The 14888-nt window shown below is 40.7% G+C and overlaps 1 long non-coding RNA gene across 1 annotated transcript in view; it reads right to left on the bottom strand.

Moving 5' to 3' along the window:
• The window catches only part of LOC121498496, an 81096-nt gene extending 66965 nt beyond the window's left edge, over positions 1–14131 (bottom strand). The window contains exon 1 of the long non-coding RNA XR_005989801.1: positions 13932–14131. This is a non-coding gene — a long non-coding RNA (uncharacterized LOC121498496). The remainder of the gene's footprint in view (positions 1–13931) is intronic.
• Between the last annotated feature and the right edge of the window lie 757 nt (positions 14132–14888).

Raw genomic sequence — 14888 nt, 5'->3', positions numbered from 1 at the left:
TAAGAAACTAGAGCCCTGGGATCAAGCCTAGAGTTGGGCTTTCTGCTCAGCAAGGAGTCTACTTCTCCCTTTCCCCCTGCCCCTCCTCCTCTCCCACATTGTACTCTCTTGCCTATGCTATCTCTCTCTCAAATAAATAAAATACTTTTTTTTATTTAAAAAAAAAAAGCTATTTTGTTTTTCTTTCTCTAAAATTTTAAGCAAACAAGAGATAGAAAATAATAAAAACTGAGTGGAAATAGATGGAATAAAGAATGGAGAAACAATAGAGAAAAGCAACAAAATCAAGTTGTTCCTTTGAAAAGATTTTTTTAAGTGGTAAAACTTTAGATAGAGCCAAGGAAAAAAAAAGATTAAAATTGCTAAAGCCAGAAATGAAAGTAAATTAGATCACTATCAACCTCACAGTAATAAAAACAATTATAAGGAAATAGTAGGAACAGACGTATGCCAATAAACTAGACAACCTAGACGCAATGGACAAATTCCTAGCAAGACACAAACTATCAAAATTTACTCAAAAAGAAAATCTGAATAAACCTACAACAAATAAAGAGATTATATGAGTGTGGTTGTCACAATAATGGCACCCCAAAAATGTTCAAGTCCTAATATCCTAAACCCATGAATTTGTTAGGTTATATGGCAAAGGAGATTTAAGGTTACACAAAGAAGTAAGGTTTCTAATAAAATGACCTTGAAACAGGGAGATTACTCCGGATTATCTGGGTAAACCCAATTTAATCACAAATCCTTAAAGTGGAAAAGAGAAGTAAAAGAGGATGTCAGAGGATGCAGGTGAGGAAAATTCAAACCACTGTTGCAGCTCTAAAGATGGAGGAGGAGGCCAAACACCAAGGAGTACAGGTAGCCTCTAGAAGCTGGAAAAAGCAAGCAATTATATTCTCCCATAAACCTTGTCAGCCCTGCTGGTACACTGATTTTAGCCCAGTGAAATTTGTGTCAGACTTCTAATAAATGTGCAAGATAATAGATTTGTGTTGCTTTACACCACTAAGTGTGTGGTTAAGTTTTTACAGCAGCAATGGAGAGCTAATGCAGGTTATGGCGATGAAAGTGGGGTTCTGATGCAACAAATACATAAATATGTGGCAGTAACTTTTGAAATGGACAGTTGGCAGAGGTTGGAAAGTTTCTGAGAAGCAAGATCAGAAAGGCCTAGATTACCTTGAACAGACTGGTAGCAGAAATATTAACAACTCTGCTAGAGAGGCCTCAGAAGAAATGAAGAAGTGTAGTAAGGAAAACATGCATCACCTTACAGAGTACCTAAATCATGTTGACAAACTTGCAAGAATGAGGGGAGAAAGAGTTAAGCAAAAAGGAACCAGGACTTGATGATCTAGGGAATTCTCAGCATTATCAGATTGCCGAAGATGCTAAAATTTAAGGGATGTACCTTCAGGAGAGAAAAAGCTGAGTGTGTGGCTGTATAAACTTTTGCTAATACCTCAGATCAATCAAAAGGTCAGAATATTCAGTCACATATCACAGAAGAGGCTCTTTGAAAAGATTAAGTTTGTGATTCATAAATCCCTTCAGCTGGCTCAGCAGAGGCCAAAAATAAGGATGGGATTATCTAAGAAATATTTTAGAGGATCCTCACCAATAATGGAGCAAATCCCATGACATACACAGAAGACCCACAAGGTTTTTGAGAATTTTAAATACTAGCAGAAACAATACCAGCTTGGACCCAAAAGGACAAAGAGAGTATGAAATGAAAGAAGGCTGCTAGACACCCAAAATTCTACAGGCATGAGTCATGCTAATAAAACTACTCAGCTGCAAAGATGCATTATCTTTCATAAATAAATAAATGAATGAATGAATGAATGAATGAATAAATAAATAAATAAATAAATAAATAAATAAATAAATAAATAAATAAATAAATAAGATAATTCTGAGGGTGTGGAACCAAGTGCCCAGAGAGTAGAGCCAAGATTTACAGAGAATTATTCCCAGGCCTTGAAACCCAATAGAGTTTTTCCAGCTAGAAAAACTGCTTGGAACCAGGGACTCTTTTGTTCCTTCTATTTCCTCCCCTTTTGTACAGGAATGTCTATAACTCAGGTTTGTCCCATCATTATATTTGTGTGTGTAGATAATACGCTTTCTAGTTTCATAGATACACAGATGAAGACCAAATATGCCCTGGGATGTTTTATGAGAAGAACCTCACCCACAGCTAATTTTTATGATTTAAATTGATAATATTTGAGCTTTTGAGCTAATAATATTTAGAATAGATTGTGAAGTTTGAGTTAATACTATAATAGGTTGAGAATTTAAGACATGTGTTTATACAAAAACTTGCATATAAAAGTTCATAGCAATGTTACTGATGACAGCCAAAAAAGTAGAAGCAATCTGAATGTCCATCAGCTGATGAAATGGATAAACAAAACATGGCATATCCACACGATGGAATATTATTCAATCATAAAAAGAAATGAAGTTTCAATACATGCTACAACATAGATGAACTTTGAAAATATGTTAAGTGAAAGAAGTCAGACACAAAGGCCACATGTCTCATGATTCCATATTTATGAAATGTCCAAAATATGAAAATCCATAAAAACAGAAAGTAGATTAGTAATTACCAAGCCAAATGACCGCTTTGGCTATGCAGTTTCTTTTATGGGGTTTCTCTCTGGAATTAGATAGTAGTAATAGATGTACAATTCTGTGAATATGCTAAAAAAAAAACATTGAATTACATACTTAAAAGAGTGAACTTTATGGTATATGAATTATATGTCAATAAAGCTGCTAATTTTTTTTTTATTTATGATAGTCACGCAGAGAGAGAGAGAGAGAGAGAGAGGGAGGCAGAGGGAGAAGCAGGCTCCATGCACCGGGAGCCCGACGTGGGATTCGATTGGGATTCGATCCCGGGTCTCCAGGATCATGCCCCGGGCCAAAGGCAGGCGCTAAACCGCTGCGCCACCCAGGGATCCCCTAAAGCTGCTAATTTTTAAAAGTCATTTCTGAGTAATATCTTCTTAGATGATAATCATGAAAACTTCTTTTAAGAATAAAAATTTCATGGGCAGCCCGGGTGGCTCAGCAGTTTAGCTCTACCTTCAGCCTGGGGCCTGATCTTGGAGCCTCGGGATCAAGTCCCACATCAGGCTCCCTGCATAGGGCCTGCTTCTCCGTCTGCCTGTGTTTCTCTCTCTCTCTCTCTCTCTCTCTCTCTCTCTGTGTGTGTGTGTGTGTGTGTGTGTCTCATGAATAAATAAATAAAATCTTTTTTAAAAATTTCATTATATCTTCCCAACACTAATTTTTTAACCTTCTTGAAGACTAAAAATATTAGGTTCCACTTTGTTTCTTTTTAAGATTTTATTTATTTATTTATTTGAGAGAGAGTGAGAGCGAGAAAGAGCACAGAGAGAGGGGAAGAGAGAGAGACAGATTTCCCACTGAGCAGGGATCCTGATGGGGAGCTCAATCCCAGGATGCCAGGATCATGACCTGAGCCAAAGGCAGATGCCCAACCGAGTGAGCCACCCAGGTGCCCCTACTTTGTTCCTTATAATGCTTAAAACCCAGTTTTTCATTTATGTGTATTCAAGGCCATAAATGTTGAGTTTCTCATTTTCATTCATTCATTCAAGAAACATCTGTTGAGTGATGGGACCACACATAAAAATGCAGTAGTATAGCCTTTGTCTTCAAAAAGGCCCATAAAGGACTCAAAGAAATAAACATAAAATGTGTTGAAGCAAACAGGTACAAACTGCCAGTTTTGAAACGTGCCTCCTACCTTGGAGTATGTATGTATACTCTACCTTCTCTCATGTTATTTCAAATACTTATAATTATTCCTTAAATCCGATTCCATGCTTTACAAGAATATTTCCTCTGTAATTATACTCCTTCCTGCATTATCAGTTTTTCCCTCTCTACAGATTATTCCCATTAGCATACAGACATGTACGTATTACTCTCATATCATTTTAAGTTTCTCTTGACCTCACTCCTCCCCTCCAGCTACCTGCTTTTCTTTCCTTCTTTTTACCACAAACTCCTCAGTTACTTCCAATCTCTCCTCTCCCGTTTTCTCTTGAACACATCAGTTAGGTTTTTCATCCCCACTACATCACTGAAACTCCTCTTTTCAAAGTCACCAGTGACGCAAACACCACACATTTCAGGTTTTATCCCTACTTTCTACATACTCCAAGTTTCTTTTGCTCATATCTTTTCTCCCCAATCTCAAAATGTTGGAAAATCCTAGGGCTCAGTCACTGGCCCCCTTCTCTCTATCTACATTCATTTCCTATTTCATCATATGACCTTAAATAACATCCCTATGCCCAAGTTTATATCTATAACCTGAACCTTTTCTCTGAACTCCAAGCCTATATACCCTCTGCCTATTTTATATTGCCAGTGAATGAATGCCTATTAAACATCTCAAACTCAACATGTCCAAAACAAGCTCCTGATATTTTCCCCAAAACAACTCCTCCCAAAATCTTCCACATCTCATTCAAAGTAACTACATCCTTACAGTCACTCAAGGCAAGGACTTTTTTTTTTAAAGATTTTATTTATTCATTCATGAAAGACACACAGAATGAGAGACAGGCAGAGACACAGGCAGAGGGAGAAGCAGGCTCCCCACAAGGAGCCGGACATGGGACTCGATCCTGCATCTCCAGGATCACACCCTGGGCTGAAGGCTGTGCTAAACCACTGAGCAACGCAGCTGCTCAAGGACTTTAACTCCTCTTTTCCTTCACTTCCTCCATCTGAATAATCAACAAACTCTATCAGCATTACTTTCAAAATACATCAAGAAACTGAACACTTCTCAACATCTTCACCAATCTGCACCAGAGAGCACCTCTCTTCTAGCTTATTTCAATAACCTCCTAACCAGTTTCTCCCCTTCAGTCCTTTGCAGACGAGTCTAAAAACCCAGTTAGATCATGTTATCTCTGTACTCAAATCCTGAAAAGATGACCTAACTCACTCAAAGTCTTTACTGTGACATGAAAGACCCTATGTGACTGGGCTCACCATCGCCTCACATATCTCGTCTTCTGACACTCTCACCTATTACTTACTCCAGCCACATTGGCCTTCTTGCAGTTACTCGAACATATCAAGAACACTTCTACATCACGACCTCTGTGCCTGCTGGACCCTCGGCCCAGGATGCTCTTCCCCTAGATAACTCCCCCTCACTGTGTTCAGATCTTTCTTCAAAATTCACATATTCGGTGAGGTTTTCCTCAGCCACCCTCCTAATTTCAATATCCTCTAGCAATTTATATCTTTTCTTCTGATTTATTTTTTTTCCTACAGTTATCACTATATTTCATTCATACATCTTTTTTATTTTTTAAAGATTTTATTTATTTATTCATGAGAGACACGGGCGGGGGGGGCAGAAATATAGGCAGAGGGAGAAGCAGGCCCAATGCGGGACTTGATCCTGGGAGTCCAGGACCACACCCCAAGCAGAAGGCAGGCACTAAACCGTTGAGCCACCCAGGGATCCCCCATATATCTTTTTTAATCATCTGTCTCCTTCACTGGAATATAAGCTCCATGGGGGCAGAGATTCTTCTATTTAGTTCACAGTATACCCCAATGCATGAGTAAGAGTCAGGCTACAGGCAAGACACATGGTGCTAACAAATGAATTACTGAATGACTTATAAACGAAGGTATGCGGATAATATTGTTGTAACAAAGAAGAAAGAGAATGGAGTTCACATAAGGAAGAAAATAATCATTTGTCCTTAGATATGATTATAATTTGTCTCTCATTATGACAAATTCCACAGCAATCTGATTCCTCTTCACCTTTCAAGCACCAATTCATGTTTCACCTTTTCCCTGAATTCTTCTCTGATAGTCCTAGTATTCTGGAATTCTCTTCCTTGTCCATTTCCTAAACCCTTACAATCAACATCAATCAGTTACCACTTAAAGGCCTTATATGGTACATTAGCAATATGCATGTGTTTGTGGCTAACCTTTCAAACTATTTCTCCAACTCTTTGTCATGTCTTTGAGAACATGACCCTCATCTTATATTTCTCTGTATATTCCAACACCCACCACTGAAAATTCATGTAATTTTGTTTGTTTGGTTTGTTTTGGCTGGATATGTGGGAGACAAGAACATCAGGATATTTTAAAATGTCAAGATTCACCAATGCTTAGAGCCCTAGGCACTCCTGGAGATCTCCCAGAAGAAATATCTCTGAATAACAGAGGAAGATGACCATGACAGGATTAGAGATGAAGCCCTCCTCTTTCTTCCCTGCCCCCTTCATTACTCTTTTAAATTGTGGAAGCACATATATAACAAAATTAACCACTTTAGCCATTTTTCAGTGTACAGGTCAGTGGCATTAAGTGTATCCACAATGTCATGAACAATCATCACCCTCTTTCTTATGTAAGCCTTTTTATGCCTGTCTCAGAAGTGGGTGAAAGATTTTCATACTCTAACTTACATAACACAATTACATCAATAGCAACCCCCCCAAATTCCTGGAGGCCAAAGCCACCCTTAGGTTTTTTTCAAGTTACCCCACTACTTTATGGGGCATAATTACCAAAAAAGGTCAATGTATATATCACTGAAAACTAGACAGGAATAAGAAACCACAAACAAACATCAAATAGTCCTAAGAGCAAATTTGGCAAATGACTTTTAAAACTATTCCAAAAAAAAGCTAAAGATAACCTCTGGCAATTTTATATCATAACCAAGAAAGCTTCAGTGCAACGAAGTTTGTTTTCATTACCCAAAGTTTACTTTATAACTCTACACATTGCAAGTACTCCACAACAAATAATTTTGCACAAGAGATGTTTCCCCCTCATTCTTGTCCATTTAGCAGTTGTCCTCTACAAGCATTCTATGGCCCTAGGATCTGCATGCCAGATAAATGGAAAAAGGCAGCTGAGGCATTGTCACCAAACTCTTATTTCTCCGTTGGTCTGCCAGCAAGTAGTACTTTTCACTTTAATCATATTCCTCTTCCTCTCCCTGTCATAGTTTTTAATTCACAAGTCATTTCTTAAATACATACACATGAGTTCAAGGAAGGACACTGGGAGAGAGTGCCGTCTGCATGATACAGATGTATAGCGCAGTCCACCTCTGCCCAGCATGTCAGATAATATAGCACTTGAGAGCAAAGAGTTGCAGTCATCCAAGCTCAGTTCCCATGCTGTGTTCCTCTGCACGCAGGGACTGCACAACTCAGGAAAGACACTGAACCTCTGAGCTTCAGTTCCAGCCATTATAAGATGAGGAGCGATAGCAGGACTTACTTCACATGTCATTTGCAAAGATTTAATTCAATAAATGAATGTAAAGCATTAAATTCTGTGTCTCTCACAAAGTAAAATGAGTAACGACAAGCAACACTTATTACTATTATTTTCATGTAACAGAAAGAAATACAATGGCTGCAAAAACAAAGATGAATCACTACTCCTGAAGTGGCAAAAATAAATTTTAAACTGAAAATAAATTTTTCCTTCACTTATGAGCTGGAGGTGAGGAAGAAAAAAAAAAAAAACTTTGCCTAAGAATTCAAAGCTTTCACCAGTTCTTTGTATCACATACCCTAAGTCCTTTGTACAGAATAACCCAGGGAAAGGTGAGGTCAGGAGCTCACGCAGATGGGGAGGCTTAAATGAATCTAAATTATGTAATAAATGAGCAGGAATTTGGGGAGTTGTTCATGGGTAGCTCCAAAGTTTCAGGGGCCCTAGAAACTTGGAAAAGAGGGGGTGATGAGCCCTCCCTCTATGAAGAGAAGCCAACAATATTTCAATAGTTTAAGATCCACAGGCAGGCCATGGCAGTAAAAGGTGATCCAGGATGGAAAGTGGTTCATAAACTATTTTTGGAAAAATCATTTCTGATTTTGGAGTTGTTCCTATTCTGAGCTGCAATGACCCCATTTTCCTTAAAACCTTCCTAATAATGTGTCATGCACAGTACCTTGTCAGTGGTCATTTGGGCAATGTAGAAGCCTGGCTGAGTCACAGGCAGAGTGCTGTGGGGGGTAAGGGGGGAGGGCAGGAGCCCAAGGAGAGGAGGCTAGTGAGAAGATGAAACTGAAGAACTAGCATGAGTTAACGGTAAAAAAGGGAGAGACTGTAAGTTCTACCAGGAATCTTTGGAAATATAGGGCAGAACAATGGACTTCCAACATTTGATGTGATGAAAGCTTCAGTGTCTCTGTTTGAAATAGAGGTTAGGGCAGCCCGGGTGGCTCAGAGGTTTTGCACTGCCTTCAGCCCAGAGTGTGATCCTGGAGACCCAGGATCGAGTCCCACATCGGGCTCTGTAAATGGAGCCTGCTTCTCCATCTGCCTGTGTCTCTGCCCCTCTCTCTCTGTGTGTGTGTGTCTCTCATGAATGAATAAATAAAATCTTAAAAAAAAAAAAAGAAAATTATGAAAGCTGGTGGACATAGCGTCTTCTGATGACAATTACTAACTCAAATACCTATTATTAACTTAAAATTTTTATGTAATTTTACACCTAGATGTAGACCAATCCAAAGTTAGAAAGAAACCAAAGTTAAGAAGAGGAAGTTAAAATTACAACGATACTTTACTTAAACTATACAAAAATGGTGATTATCTTATCAAAACTCTTACAGTCAAATAAGTGCAAAAAGTATGAATCAGGGCTAAGAAATATCTTAAATATGTCTTATCACATATTGGCATGGGAATCAGCCAAAGTAAATGTAAATGCCAATCTTGCTCCTCACTGTGTGAGTGGAAAATTTACTCAAGCTCTCAGTGTTTCATGAGTCTCATCCGTCTGTGAGAGGTAAGGGGCCCTGCTGTATTAGACTCCATTCTCACACTCCTTACTCACCATTCAGGTGAGCATCCTCCATTCCTGATGCTGTCTGTTCCTCCAGCCTCCTTGGGTTTTGAGAACCCTTCAAAATCTCCTGTTGAATTTTTGGACATTAGCATTCCTCAAAAGTCTGGGCCTCATTTATTCAGTTTCAACAGCTCCTTCACTCTTGTCCTGGATGTGGACTTTCTGCTCCAGCCACCAACCCTGTCACTGCTCCTTCTCATTCCCATAGCCACAAATGCCAGCCTCCAAGAATTAGTGGAGATTTGGCAATAATAATACCAACTGCTAGGTTCCCACGATAATCAGATGAGATCATCTCTACAAAAGTTCTATATAAAACTAAAGTATTAAAATATGATTTTGGGGGGCACCTAGGTAGCTCAGTAGATTAAGTGTCTGCCTTTGGCTCAGGTCATGATCTTGCAGTCCTGGGATCGAGCCCCATATTGGGGCCCTGCTCAGTAGGAGGTCTTCTTCTCCCTCTCCCTCTGCCCTTACCCCCTCTCAAATATAAATAAGTCTTTAAAAATATTTTGTTTAAAGATTTTATTTATTTATTCATGGGAGACACACAGAGAGAGGCAGAGACATAGACAGAGGGAGAAGCAGGCTCCCTGCTCAACTACTCAACCACTGAGCCACTCAGATGTCGTTAAAAATATTTTTTAAAAGAACATGATTTTGTATTAGTAGTCATAGAAAGATACCTAAATAATCCATGTTATAGTATGAAATTCTCTAGAGCTTGGATTTTTTTTCTTTTTCTTCTTCTTTTCTTTTCTTTTTTTTTTTTTTTGTGCCTATCTATATATTGTTGCTTTCAGTTGCTATTTTTCTTGTGATGATGTTGGGATCAGCCTGAAACATGTAAGCAAAAACACTGTCTTTATTTACCAACGTATCTGCCTGTAAAAGCAAATAGATGCAAATATAAGAACAGCACACTTTAAAATGTTATCACTAGGATGCCTGGGTGGCTCAGTCAGTTAAGCATCTGCCTTTGGCTCAGGGATGGAGTCTTGCATCAGGCTCCCTGCTCAGCAAGAAGTCTGCTTCTCCTCTCCCTCTGCCCCTCCCATCTGCTAGTGCATTCTCCCTCTTTCTCTCTCTCTCCCAAATAAATAAAATCTTAAAATTAAAAAAAATAATAAACAAAAACCCCAAAATGTTATCACTACTATGGAGTACTGCAGATGTTTAAAATATGAAAAATTGTGATAAACTTCATTTAATTATTCCCATAGTTGAGGATAATTCCCAAAGTACATCTACGAGTTAGTTCCAAATTCCCTGCACATTTACAACAATATGTAAAACTTGGCTCTACAGGGCTCCTGAGAGGTCTCAAACTCTCCGCATGGAGACCCATTAGCATTCCTCATAGAGGCTGTGGTCTCCTCCCAAGGGAGGGGCAAGACAATTCAAATTGTCTCAGCTACCTTTCTCTTCCCAAGGCTGCACTGACCTACAATAATACTCCTTTCCCTCTCGTTTCTTTTCCTAACCTCCACCTCATCTCTTTTATAATTATTCTCTCCAGAAATCTCTTTAAGCTCTTAGCACCTTAGCCCAGACCTAAGTTCTGCTGGGGAGTACCAGGTGCCAACTAATTTGGTAGCTATAACTGAACAATTGAGGTTTGTGTAAAGTTAATGTACTGAGACACTGTAAATAAGAAACAGAATTCTACCAACCATTAAAAGTTAAATCATGGGGGGGACCTGGGTGGCTCCGTTGGTTAAGTGTCTACCTTTGGCTCAGGTCATGATCCCAGATCTCAGTAGGGGCTCTGCTTCTCTCTCTCCCTCTGCCACGTCCCGCCCTCATGTGCACGCGTGCTTGCTATAGCTCTCAAATAAATAAATATCTTTATTTGTAAAAAGTTAAATCATTATTTTAAAACTGACAAGGAATTTAGTATTAAATTCATTACTGGAATAAGAAATAGTCGACATAGCAATTGCAGATGGAAATTGCAAGCACTTTATGTTAAGTAGATTCTTCTGGACTCTAGTTAGCCAGCTTCTTTAAAGCTGTCTTTCATATCCAAACACTGTCCTATCCGTCAGTTACAGTCACTTGCTGGCTCAGTCACAAAAGCTCCCTGTCATCTCTGGACAGGATTTTGACAGCTTCCAGAGCATCAGTTCTGTCAGTAACACTTATTTCTCTTCAACCTACATAAGATTATATTAATTTAACCAGGCTAGAGACATTCTCTTTCTGTTAAGATCAACCTTGAGGCCAGACCTGTCCTCACTCTGAGTTTTCCTGCAGGGTCCTTTTCAAAGGCTCTCCCTCTCGCTCCCTCTCAGTCGCTTTAGTCAGTGACTCAGTTTTTGAGAGCCATGCTATAGAACACAAAAATGTTTTTCTCAGTTGACACTCCGTTAACTTTGGGGGTGAATTATTTTAGAGGTGTGCTTCTGCTAAAAATTGTAACTGGCACATTCAGGTCAATTATGGCCCTTCTATCTATCTTGACATATTTCTCTCTCAGGCAGTAAGAACTGCCACCTCTCTCAGAATACCCACTTCTCAGAAAGTGTCTCAGCCAGGTGACTGCCTGGGCTGCTCAGGTGGGGGAGCATTCCAAGCTACCTCTTCAAAGAACCCCCTCACTTGCTTTGCTTACCTTTTACGAATTTCTCACATACATCATAAAAACTCACACAACACTCAAGGTATATCGTGATTATTTTCTACAGGTAGGATACTACAGGACTTCTTGTTGATTTATGTAGAAATGACATGAATGTGTTGGTATTTGCTGTCTACTTTTGCTAACGTGACTATAAGAGGAAAAAAGAGATTGAAATACAGGTGCTAAATATCCCACTCCTTCCTCTTTTTTTCTCTGGAGTCCAACTAAATCACATTCTCAGGTTTTCTCACCAGGCTGGTGTATTAGTTATATTATAGTAAGTTGTTTACCACTGAGACTCCCAAATACAATATAGAAGTTATTGTTCCTCTCTCCCAGAATAACCTGAAGAGATAGGCAATTCTGGGGGTTGATAGCTCTGCTCCATGAAATCATCCAGGCACCCACATTCTTTCTACGTTCTTATCCTTCTGTGTCCAAGGGTGTTGCCCTTATCCCCATTTTTAGAGCTGACTAACCACACCATAGTCTGCAAGAAGGAGAAAGGAGACTAGCACATGTGACTTCTGCTCATATCCCACTAGCCAGAGGAGGGAGAATGTGGTCTAGTTGGACAGCCATGTGCCCACTTAAATTCAGGAATTCTTTATCTGAAGGAAGAACTGAAGGAGGGACTTGATATGGGGTAGGGGACAATTAGAAGTAATTTGTGCCATTTCCAGTTCAGATATAAGCTTAGAGAAAATCAGGTTCACCCAATCTAGGCACAAAGATTATATATTTCTCATGCCAGATCCTTGAGAAGCCTTTGCTACTGGTGCAGTGCTAATATCGTCAACTAGAATCTTTTTTTAAAGACTATTTATTTATTTATTTATCTGAGAGAGAGTGAGAGATATTGCATCAGCTGGGGGACGGTTTGGGGGGTGGGCAGAGGGAGAACCAGATTCACCATCAACCAGGGTGCCCCACACAGTGCTCTATCCCAGGACTCTGGGATCATGACCTGAGCTGAAGGCAGATGTTTAATCAACTGAGCCACGCAGGCAACTCTGGAATCTTATTTAGTCTCAAGCATTGTGCTAAATAATCTACATACACTAATTCATTTAGCCCTCACAGGAAACATATGAGGTGGATACTATCATTTCCATTGTAGAGATAAGAAGAACTTAATTTAGAGGAGTAAAGCAACTTTCCCAAGCTCAGACAGCCAAGTGGCAGAGTCAGAACAGGGTAGAGTGAGGCTGGTCACATGATTTGTAGGTAAATTTGAAGTAACCTAGATCGTTCAGCAAAGCTCTTAGCTAATAGAGATGAGACTGAAAGCTAGTATTCCATTAAAAACTAGATCGAGACAGGGAACCAGAAGGAGGGCAGAAGGCTGTTCAGATTGGATGATGCATGTTGCCAGAGTTAAGTAGGTGAGCTATGTCCTTTTCTCACCAAGGCACTAAGAGAAGAGTTTGTTCTCCCTGTGGCCCACCAAATACTGAGTGGAGAAGTAACTTTTGCCATTTCCTGTCCCCAGTCCCTGCACAGTGTCAATCAGTGTGTCCATGTTTTAGGGCTTAGAAGGGACTCTGCCTGTATTCAGTCATTAGCCACATACATTGTGTATCATCCTTTAGTCCGAATCTGTCTAGGCTTTGGGAATATAGAGATGAACAGGAACAAAATTACCCCTTCTCTCACAGAATGCAAGGTCTAGCAGGGAAAATAGACATTGGATACTGTGCTCCCAATAATGTGTAACAAATGTAGTAGGGAAAGTACTAGCTCATGAGTGGCACCTTCTATCTGATGTCACGAGAGAGGAGCCATCCCCAACCAGGAGGGAGGAGCCCAACGCTAATCCGGAGGGCAGGGCCCGTTCTGCCTGGAGAAGTACTCTGTACTTCCGGCCACGCTACACAAGTATTCCCGCCTCAAGCCGTGTTCTCATGCTTGCAAAAAGAAAGCAGAAGAGCTAAGGAAAAGAATCCGCCTTCTGGGGCGCACCTGGCTGGTGCAGCCGCTTGAGTGGCCTTGGTTTCGGCTCCGGTGGTGATCTCAGGGTCATGAGATCCAGCCCTCTGTCCCGCAGCTTGGATTCTACTTGGTTTTTGTTTTAAAGACTTTATTTATTTACTCATGAGAGACACAGAGAGAAAGAGAGAGGGGGAGCAGAGATACAGGCGGAGGGAGAAGCAGGCTCCATGCAGGGAGCCCGACGTGGGGCTCGATCCCGGGTCTCCAGGGTCACGCCCTGGGCCGAAGGCGGCGCTAAACCGCTGCGCCACCCGGGCTGCCCTATCCTGGCTTTTCCTCTGCATATATCCCCCCATGATAAAGTTTTATTTCTGAATTAGGCACAGGAAGAGATTAACAATAAAACGAATGCCAACTTCCCTTTCGGTCGTCACAGTTTCACAGATTTGTTCTTACCGTGGACCTTGCAGCCTCAGCATACTATTTTCTTTCTTTCCTTGTCAAGTCGGAAAGTTTCACTTTTTCACTTAAAAGAACCACTCTGTGGCTTCTCTCTGGCCTATCCTAACTGCTCCCGTCACTATTCTTGTGCTTTGGGACCACGATTAAGTAAAGTAAAGGTTAGCGGCCCCAAGCGCTGCAACACCGAGGCAGCAGGTCCCATCCCCCAGGCCGGAGGGGGCACGCAGTGCGCACGCGCGGGAAAGGGGCGGCTTCGCTTCCCGGGCAGGATGCAGCAGATCCCGCGAGAGTTTGTCACGCTGCTCACAGGGCTGAGTGGGCCCTTGGGTGGCTCAGTGGTTGAGCATCGGCCAACGGCGTGGGGCGGGATCCCCGAGACCGCGGATCGAGTCCCGTGTCCGGCTCCCTGCAGGGACCCTGCTTCTCCCTCTGCCTGCGTCTCTGCCTCTCTCTCTCTGTGTCTCTCATGAATAAATACATAAATAAAATAATAATAATAGTAAATAATAACCAGTTGCTCCCAAATGTTAGTTACAATCACTACTACTAATGAAAATAAAATGCAAGGATACTCGTATGTATCAGCCCAATTAGCGCACCCCTTGAAAGTTTATAGGCTGAAATATGTCTGGCAAACATTCAGAGGATCAGAAACATACACTATCCTGAAAGAGAATAAGGTGACTGATAATGAACAGTCCTCTTGTCATTATTCACACAAGCCAAGACTGGAGCTGTTAGGTAAGGAACTGGGAAGGCTGCTCTGTGGGTGTCCCTGCAGGATGAACCCTCCTGATTGATTAGATCCATAATTAATTCAGCGCAGAGCAACCACAAAAGGTAAATAACCCATTGGCAAGAAGTAAGAAAGAGTAAAGAATTTAAGAAGTAACGCTGACATCTTCAGAGGGGTATGGTCTCCTTTTTGGAGGTATATTACATCCCCGATGG

This window comes from Vulpes lagopus, chromosome 9 (genome assembly GCF_018345385.1).
Source record: "Vulpes lagopus strain Blue_001 chromosome 9, ASM1834538v1, whole genome shotgun sequence".
Taxonomy (NCBI): Eukaryota; Metazoa; Chordata; class Mammalia; order Carnivora; family Canidae; genus Vulpes; species Vulpes lagopus.
Note: the sequence above shows the minus strand (reverse complement) of the source record. Positions and strands in the feature narration are given on the sequence as shown.